This window comes from Thalassophryne amazonica, unplaced genomic scaffold, assembly GCF_902500255.1.
Source record: "Thalassophryne amazonica unplaced genomic scaffold, fThaAma1.1, whole genome shotgun sequence".
Classification (NCBI taxonomy): Eukaryota; Metazoa; Chordata; class Actinopteri; order Batrachoidiformes; family Batrachoididae; genus Thalassophryne; species Thalassophryne amazonica.
Genome location: NW_022986233.1, coordinates 235497 through 246181, shown reverse-complemented (window position 1 = coordinate 246181; position 10685 = coordinate 235497).

Below are 10685 nucleotides of genomic sequence, written 5' to 3'. Positions count from 1 at the left end.
TAGTATCTGGTGTCGTGGCAGACAGAGTGTGTTTAACAAACTCATGGTGTTATTTTCTATCTGGACTGGAACTAACAAATTCATTCAAGTCTGTGCTATAAATAGTCTGATCTTGTGTATTTGTTTTGATAAATAGTGGCTGAACAAATGTGGGACTGAGTTTGAATAAATGTAATATCAGGGAAAATGCAGATTTATGGTGAAACTCTCTTGAAAACATTGATCATGTCCACATTGATGGCAACAGTCAGTGAATGAGCGGATCATCCCGGTCCTCCATCTAGTGAGTAAATAAAAATCGACGGTTCTGACACTGCTGACCACGCCTCTTTTCCTCTGACTGCGTCCGATGATGGTCATATTTGTCATTTCGACCTGGTTCCTGCACATTCTTGCTCTGAGTGACGGGGACTTAAGTAGGAAGATGAGACGAGAACAACTTTAATAACAAATCATCCAGTCATCACTTGCTTTGACAAAAATGTGACCTGACTCACCTTTGGATGACCTGCTGTGCACATGCTGCACGTGCACACCTTTCCAGCACTCACACACTCAACAGGGCTCAGATTTCACGTCAATGTTTCTTTGTTTTGGTGAGTTTATTAGCTCAGAGAATCCAGCAGGAACTTGAAGCCCCCCTCCCATCCTTTTCCCCCCCCACAGGCACATTTAGATTCACCTTCTGCAGGACGGAGGTAGAAGAAGACGAGTCGTCTGTCCCCAAGAAAGAAAGACACCAGGACTTTGGTTTCAGGCTTCAGTGAACAGATTGAACCATCAATGTGCTGCTGCTGAAACTGAAGATGTCAACTTGGCGCTTAATGGAAGCCCCGCCCCCAAACATGTCAGTTATTGACAAATTGTTCTTTGGTGTTCTGATTTGCAGATCTTTTTTTACAATAAATTGTAAAAAATTAATTTTTTACAATAAATTTCTGTACAATAAATCTGGTTTCCTTCATCCTTTCAGCCTCCCTGATTTGGAGTTCAGTCCTGGTTTTTTGGGGGGGTCAGAACCATAACAGTGTCATTGATGATGATGATGATGAATACTTTATTGAGCAAGTTAAAAACATTTATACATTGCGCACATTCATCTTTGAAAATCCGTACATTACTCAAAGGGAGTAGAATGAAGTAAAACTTATATTTTCTTGTTGTGTGGGCCGCCAGAAGAGGAGGTACTGCTGGCCCACCACCAGAGGGCGCCCTGTCTGGAGTGCGGGCTCCAGGCACCAGAGGGCGCTGCCGCCTCACAGGAGCAGCCAGGGTGACAGCTGTCACGCATCACGTGCAACAGCTGTTACCAATCATCTGATCGGCAGGAGTATATCAGCAGGGCGACGTCTCCACCTCTTTGCCGAGATATCGTTTCTACCGAGAAGGTAACGTACTCAGCTAACTGTTTGACAGTGATCTTTGTGACTTTGTGCATTACTCTGAGAGAACTTTCCAACGAGAGGTGGAGGTAGCTTACCTGCCGTTCGGATTCCTGGGTGCGAACGCGCCCTCCTTTAATTGTTCTTTATTCCTCGCCAGCAGTACCAGGTCCGACACGCGGAGGCAGTGGCCACCTGGGAATTCGGGACTTGGCGGCTCCAGTATTCCCGGGGTCTGGTGGCGGAGGAAACCGTGTGGTTCCGGTTCTACTTTGGAGAGGCGTCTCCTATCTTCGAGCCTGCCCACACGACACCTGTGTGAATTTGACTTTGTCCATTATTGTAATCTGTTGTACTTGTGCATATTCACAACAGTAAAGTGTGTTATTTGACCTATTCCATTGTCCGTTCATTTGCGCCCCCTGTTGTGGGTCCGTGTACTTACACTTTCCCAACATTTTCTACCCCCTTTCACGTTTTATTTTCGACTATGCAGACAAGAATAAATAAAAAAATTTTGAGATCATATATACCTATATAAACACACACCTTGCATTATACATATCAACATGTATTTACATAAATACACTACCTCTATACACAAATACCCTTACATACACCAATATACACACTAGATTCAATGAGATTTGACAGTATAACACTTTTAACCCACATACATGCTCCCATGGGCACCCAGCCCATGCATGCACGCACATTTACCTATATTCGATTAAACTTGATGATATATTAATTTTTTTTTTCCCCACACATGTATCATGGGCAACTCGTGTGCATTCATATTTCCCATACATTCGTCATGCCCAAATAATATAACAGTTTAGATCCACAAACGTTCACACCTGTATGTATACTAAGAATTATGTTATTCAGTTTCATATTTTTTAATATTTTGAGTTTTAAATTTCTTTTGAATTGATGTACTGTAGTACATACTTTGATGTCCTCAGATTATTCCATAAATCCACCCCATGTCTCGTAAGGCACATTTGTTTCATTGTTGTACGAGCACACTGTTTTTTTTAAATTATATTTCCTTCTTAGATTGTAATCTCCCTCTCTTTCACTAAACAATTTTTGGAGGTTATCTGATAGTAGGTTTTGTTTCACTTTAAAAATAATTTGTAAAGTTTTAAATTCTGCAAGATCTCTAAATTTTAGTATTTTGGATTGTAAAAACAGTGTACTCGTATGATCTCTGAAGCCTACATTATGGATGATTCTTATTGCCCTTTTCTGTAACTTAAAAAGTGTGTCTACATTACTTTTATATGTATTACCCCATACCTCAATGCCATAGCTAATATATGGTAATATTAATGTGCAATAAATAATATATAAGGACTCCTGATCTAAGAAATGTTTGGCTTTCCCCATTATGGAAATACTTCTGGCCATTTTGGATTGTATGCTAACAATGTGGGGTTTCCAGCACATCCTGTGATTGATTATTATTCCTAAAAATCTATGTTGGTTAACCCTTTCAATAGGAACCATGTCAATTTTAAGATTTACTTTTGTTTTCATTTCTCGGTTTCCAAAGAGCATTAATTTTGTCTTTGAAATATTAAGTGACAATTTATTACTATCAAACCAATTTTTTAATTTAATAATTTCTATTTGCATTTCAATCACAAGTTGTTCCAGGCTTTCCCCAGAACATACTATCGTTGTGTCATCAGCAAAGAGGATAAATTTCAGTTTTTCAGAGATGAATTGCAAGTCATTAATATAAATTAAAAAAAGTTTAGGTCCTAAAACGGACCCTTGTGGAACTCCACAATGTATCTGTTTAAACAAAGATTTATATTCTCCTATTTGTACATATTGTTGCCTGTTGTTTAAATAAGATTGGAGCCAATTTAGTGCAATACCCCTTATGCCAATTTTTTCCAGTTTACGTAATAATATGTTGTGGTTAATAGTATCAAACGCCTTTTTTAAGTCAATGAAGATCGCCATTGTATGTTTCTTTTTATCAATATTATTTATTTCTTCCACTAAATCAATTAAAGCTAAAGTTGGTGATCTATTTTTTCTGAAACCATACTGGTTATCGTTTAATATCTTGAACTTTTCAATGTATTGATCTAACCGTACTGTATATAGTTTTTCTAAAATTTTTGAGAATTGAGATAACACAGATATAGGTCTATAATTTGAGAATAGATACTTATCTCCACTTTTATATATAGGTGTAATTTTGGCAATCTTCATTTGACTTGGAAACTCTCCATTAATAAAGGATAAGTTATAGATATGACTTAGAGGTTTTGCAATTTCATTAATGACTTGTTTAATTATTGTAGTGTCCAACTTATTGCAATCTACTGATTTTTTTGCCTTCAATTCATTAACAGTGTTATATTGACAAAATAATGATTAAATGCATTTACTAGCTCTTCATTGTTATAGATCTTTTTATCACTGTCAATGAAATAGTCCGGCAAGGTACTACGGTTCTCCTTTTTCCTGATGACACTATTTATTACATTCCAGAGACCTTTAATATTTCCCTTGTTTTGGTGTAGTTGTGTTTTATAATACATCTTTTTACAATTTCTTAATACACATGTCAACTTATTTTTATATATTTTATATTTATTTTCTGTTTCGATTGTTCTTTCTTTAATAAATACCCTGTATAGCCAGTTTTTCTTTTTACAGGCATTAAACTGCTTGTCATCCATGGGTTGGTTTTAGCTTGTTGTTTGATTTGGATTGATTTCACAGGGCAACATTGATCATAGAGAGTCAAAAATTTATTCAAAAAAGTGTTATAAGCTGAGTTAACCTCAGTTTAATCTAATATTACTTTCCAGTCTTGTTTTAATAGACTTTGTTTGAATATCATTATTGATTCATTTGTTTTTACTCTTATGAAATTAGTAATCTTAATATTTTTCTTGGCTTTCCTATAGTTATAACTTATTTTCATAGTTAAAAATACTGGTAAGTGGTCACTTATATCGTTTATTAATATGCCACTGGAAATGTCATTGTTTAATATGTTAGTGAAAATATTATCAATTAGTGATGAACTCTGTGCAGTGATTCTGGTTGGTTTAGTTATTTTTGGATGGAATGACAAGCTATACATAGTGTCTATAAAATTTTCCGTAGGCTTATGTGTACTCATTTTTAATAAATCTATGTTAAAATCCCCACATATAAAAACATCTTTATGTTCCATTTTCATATACAAGTTATGCATTAGTTCCGTAAACATTTCAATACTTGATCCAGGAGATCTGTAAACACACGTAATCAATATATTTTTTCTGTTTTCCATTATCAATTCAATTGTTATACACTCCATAATATCATCAATAGCCAATGTCATGTTGTCAATCTGTTTTGCATGTAAGTTTTTATCCACATATAATGCCACACCACCTCCATTTTTTTTATTTCTGCTCTGTGCAAACATCTCATAATCTTCTAACATAAAGTTGTTTGTTTCATCATTTTTTATCCAAGTTTCTGAAATTGCTAATACATTAAACAAAGTACCCAATTGGTTCAAGTAATCTTTTATCTTTTCAAAATTTGCATGAAGGCTGTGACTATTGAACTGGACAATTGACAACATCTCATTAGGTTTATTCTGAGTTGGTATTTGCTGGTCTTGATAATACATGCAGTCATCATTTATGTCATTATAAAAGTTTATATCCGGGTCAACTTCATCTATAACATGTTGCATTTTAGATTCACTACATTCAAAAGTTTTAAATTGCATTTCTTGGTTTTGTACTTTCATTGTCCTCTATAGGCAGGGAATTGTTAATGTTTAATTTGTCATTTTGAATTGAAGGTAAAACTATCTAGATTTTTTATTTATATTTCATTTTTCAATTGTATTTGTTCAGTTCATGTTCTTTGATGCATAGTACCTTAGGTTCTTCTGGTGTACCTAATAGTTTTATGTAAACTCTGCAGTTAGAGGTCCATGTTCCTTGGATTTTGTTTTGTTTCTTTAGTAGACAGGCTTTTCTAGCTATATCTGCATTTTTTTTGGTCAGATGATCGTTTATGTATACCTTGGTCCCTTTAAGTTTCTTTCCCTGCTTTAATATGGTTAACTTATGTTTCCTATTAACTAACCTTACTATTATTGCTGATTTTTGTTGCTTGTCTTTTCGGGGCAACAGATGACATGCCTCTATATCCTGCGTGTTCATTGTAATTCCTTTGGTAGCAAAGAAGGTGACCACCTGCTGCTCCATTGATTCCAGGTCTTTGTCAGTAGGCTCCTCTTCGTTGGTTACTGCTCTTGCATAAGTTCTTGGTTTGATGTCAAGGCCTGTAACCATAAGATCGTTTATCCTGGAATATTGTTCAAGCTCTGATACTCTATTTTCAAGAGTTTTAATCTTCACGTCTTTCTCCATATTTTGCTGTTTCAGTTCATTCACTTGGGCCATTAAGTCTATAGTTGTTTTTTGTTGGTTCGATATGTTTTGCATGTCCAGTGTTATAAAGTTCAGAGACTTCTTAATGTCCTCTAGCTCCTTTTCAATGGTTGGACTTATGCTTAAAGGGACTGATCTTATATTTGACTCTGATGTCTCTGTGCTGCTCTTTTTTGGCCCCATAATGATTAATAAGCTCGGTCCTGTTACTTATGCTAAGCTGCTAGCTGCCAGCACGCCGCCTACTTATAGCTGACTACTTTTAGTTGCCTCACCGGTCAACCACAATGTTTCCCCGCCGGACAGCTCTCTCCGAACCAGCCACTCAGGCAGTTTTCCCCACCAACCACTCTCTCTATACCTCAGCCTCTCTCCTCCACCATCCACTGCTACCTCGGTTAGCCCACGGGCCAACCTCGCTCCTCCGCCGCTGCCTCGGATAGCTCGTGGGCCAACCTCGTCCCTCCGCCGCTGCCTCGGTTAGCTCGCGGGCCAACCTCGCTCCTCCGCCGCTGCCTCGGTTAGCTCGCGGGCCAACCTCGTCCCCCCGCCGCTGCCTCGGTTAGCTCACGGGCCAACCTCGCTCCTCCGCAGCTGCCTCGGTTAGCTCACAGGCCAACCTCATGCCTCCGCCGCTGCCTCAGTTAGCTCGCGGGCCAACCTCGCTCCTCCGCCGCTGCCTCGGTTAGCTCACAGGCCAACCTCGTCCCTCCGCCGCTGTCTCGGTTAGCTCACAGGCCAACCTCGCCGGGGCGTTGCTAGGGTAAAACTAACCTGTCTCACGATGGTCTAAACCCAGCTCACGTTCCCTATTAGTGGGTGAACACTCCAATGCTTGGTGAATTCTGCTTCACAATGATAGGAAGAGCCGACATCGAAGGATCAAAAAGCGACGTCATTGAAATCAAATCATTTGATTTAAAACGCCAATTAACTTAAGTTATTAATTCAGACTGGACTCTAACTTGACTCAGTAGAGAGCGGTGCAGCGTTTGAAGCTGTGCAAATGGAACGGAGGATGATTCTTGTTTCTTGCCTGCAACAAGACAAGAGTCCCAGTTAGTGACTATAATCTGCAAAAAAGTGACTCATGATTGACATTTTAAATGGCTTTGAGAGGAGTTAAGAAGCGGACTTGCCACTTCTGAAAAGCAGCGAAGCAGAGACCCAGTGAAACAGCGGGTCTGAGCACTGCTTCGTTGGTTCAAGCTTCAAAGCAGAGAAGTTACAGAAGCGGATGATTACAGACCCACTGCAGGGTCTGTAATCAATGTAAAGAAATGATCATTTTCCTGACCAACACCCTCAAAAACAATGGCCGCTCTAAAGGACCGATAAGGGAATTGTTACGCAAAAAGGCTATTGATGTTGTGGATTGAATCATTTCTTAACGATTCTCCACAAGAACCAGTTCTCGATACCCATCTATACACGTCTGCTCTAATTACTCCACCTGGTCTCATTAGCTGATTATTTAAGTCACACTTGTTCGTTGTTGTTTTACTGGGTCATTGTTTGTCATTTGCTGTGTGCCCCCAGAGTCTCCAGTTTTGTGTTGTTGTAGTGAGTATTCAGTTTTTGTATGTGCACTTCTTTTTGTAGCAGTTCTTTGAGTTATCTTCTTACCGTCTCACCTCACCAGATTCCTCCTCCCTGAGTTAGTGTTGAACTGTATTTTTGTTGTAACCTTCTTCACACTTGTTCTGTATTTTTGGAGTTCCTCACACAGACTTGGATTTTGAGTTGTCTTTGTTGTTTCCTTCCTCACCTGTGTTTGTTACATTTTTGCCTCATTTGTACATAGTAAAGCACCTTGGAATTTTAGAACTTCACCATGGTTGTCCTGCATTTTTGTGGTTCTAGTTGGCTGACTTCTGGTACCCATTCGCAACAGAATGGCCCAGCCAAAGAAGAACCCCTGTCAGGTTTGGGCCCATGGCCTCCCCTGCTATGGTCTTTATCACGTTCTGTCTGTGTCTGCTTTACACTTTGATCCTCTGTTTTTGTTTCTCAACTTAGGATTACTTTCGTCATTGGTTTTATTTTGCATTTTACCACAAGAGTCATTGCTTGAAATTTCTGTTAGTTTTTGCTTTTGTCACATTAGATTCAGCTCCTGCCTTGAATTGTCTTGTTGATCACTTTCCAGTTCTCACCTTTGTTTTTCTTGGTTTTGTTTCTTTGCTCCTTCTGTGTATAGATTCTTTTGCATTATATTTAGGTTTCACCTTTCAGTTTATTTCTGTCTGCTTAGTGTTCACTCTACTGCATTCTCTTGCACCTGCTCACCTCATATTTGTTTCCTCCCTTCGCGCCTCCATTTCTGTCTGCTTTGCTTTTTGTCTGACTGCACCCTGTTGCTTTCATCTTTGTGTCTTTGTTCCCCACACCTGTGCCCTGTTTGCTGTGATGCCACCTCTGTTATTTAAGCCTTGTGTGTCTGGGTCTTCTTGCTAGTTGGTTGTTTCTGTAAACCTCATCCAAACCTTTTGTCATAGTCCTGATTGCTTTGCTGATTTTTTTTTTTGGACTTTGCTTTGTATTTTTGGGTCACGGTTTTGTCTCAGCCTTTGAACTCTGTTACTGTTTTTCACCATGCCTCAGTCTTACCTCTGCCATGCTGACTGCTACTCTGTGTACCGAACAACTGCCTTTTTTGATCAATCCTACTCTCCTGTGTGTCAGCCTTTGTGTCCCCTCCCTCTCTGAGCCACGTCGCCTTACAGCATGACAACCCCACAGCCGCTTTGGTGAACAACTCCATTTGTTTGAACTCCTTTCACTGCTGCAATAATCACACCAAAAAGAAAGCTTTTTTGGACCAAACCTGGAACATATTGGATTCTAATACATGGGCATTTTATCTCTTCCCAGAGTTAGATGCTCTGGAAGGTATATAAAATCAAAACACACCCCTGGATTGGGCACGTGACCCTGTGGGATTTTTTTTTAAAGCTCGGAATTTTGATCGTCAGAACCTCAACATGGAGAACAGTAGCCACAGCTCCCAAGACACACTGTTTGGTCCAAACAATGACATTTTGTTCTCCCAGCCTTCCTCTACATCTACTCCCATGATTAATAAACTTGCAACCACCACTGCTTTGATTGACCTTGCATTTTTACAGCCACTCAGTCTCCACCCAGGAAATCCTGTCTCTGGATCAGACTTCCTGCTCACTCATACATCCACTTTAAAAGAACTATTGACTCAGCTCCAATCGTCCCCTGTTTCCTCAGATCTAGTTGCTGTTTCATCTTTTCTTTCCACTTCAGTGCAATTTTTAACCTTTAAAAGTCTGTCTTTCCACAGCCATCTGCACAGCCGGCTCCCCTCTTGTCTCTCCAATGATACAATGTGCTGTTTCTTTGTTTGACATTTTTTCTGCTTTCAGCAATTTCACAGAAGAATGTGACCAGACCATGAAGAAAAAGTCCATCCCATGGCAGGAAATCCATTACAACACTTCAAGGCAGAATGATGCAAACAGCTGTGGCGTTTTTGTTCTGATGGTGTGTTTATTAATAAATGTTTGCATTTTGTGGACGTATATAGTTTGGAAAAAATATATATCCCATCCTTCACTCGACTCAGAATTATGTCCATATCCTTGAAAGAGGATTGTCAAATTCCTCATGGTTAAAAATTTATTTCATCTTGCAAGAGGAACATGGCTTGTGAAGAATTAATATTTCAGAGGATTTTGTGAAGGACTGCTCAACTTATTAGAGTTCCAAGAAAGTTTTAGTTAAAACATCTTTTTGTTGTTGTTTTTTGGGGGGGGGGATTTAGCAAGACATGTGACTTAAAGTATGTTCTGATAGCTTATTTGAAAGAATGAGCAAATGGTTGATTGTTTAATAACCTGACTATTAGTTGCATTTTTTTAATTCGTTACAAACAAATTGTGAAGTATTGTATGCAGTAATATTGTTTTATGCATTTGCAGAATACCGAGGTCCTCCTTGCAGGTGGTAGTCTGTGTGATGAAGCAGACACATGCTGTGACTTTCAGGAACTATGTTCTGCATCTTCTCCTAGTAGAATCAAGAAAATTTGATGTGTGATTTGTCACTCTGTGAGACTCCTACAGGACATTCAAACTGGGTGGAATGTGACTCCTGACACAGATGGTGTCACTGGTGCTGTGGACATGTGAAGAAGTCAGAGCCTTTCACTTGTCATTTGTAAACAGTGAATGAAACTGAACTGTGTATTTCATTTTTTTTTTCTTTTTCATGAGAAGAGGAACACATGGTCAACGAAGAGGACCCAAAGTTGTTGGTTTTGTTGTTTTCTGTGGACATTTCCAGTTCCAAAGTCATGTGATTTCCAAAACAATAAAATAATTTTGAAGGTGTAACACAAGATGTATGTTTACGAGGTCTGTTAGAAAAGTATCGGACCTTTTTTATTTTTTTCAAAAACCATATGGATTTGAATCACGTGTGATTGCATCAGCCAAGCTTGAACCTTCGTGCGCATGCGTGAGTTTTTTCACGCCTGTCGGTTGCGTCATTCGCCTGTGAGCAGGCTTTGAGTGAGCACTGGTCCACCCCTCTCGTCGTTAAGGAAATGGCGGAATGATCTGGAGCTTTCCCAGACAGCAAATAGATCCGTGCCGGATGTAGTCCAACATCTGGTACCAATCCTGAAAACGGATCCGGTCCAGACAGTTTTTCCACCCTGGCCCTGATCCGGCACAGCTCCGCTTTACAGTTCTGGAACAGATCCAGACCAGATCTGAACTGGATCCACAAAACACCAACCATTTACAGACCATATCTGGCACGGATCTGGGACAGATGTGGTCCGCATCACAGCACCGTGGCAGGAACATGGGGCATAACGATAAGCAATTTTATCTGC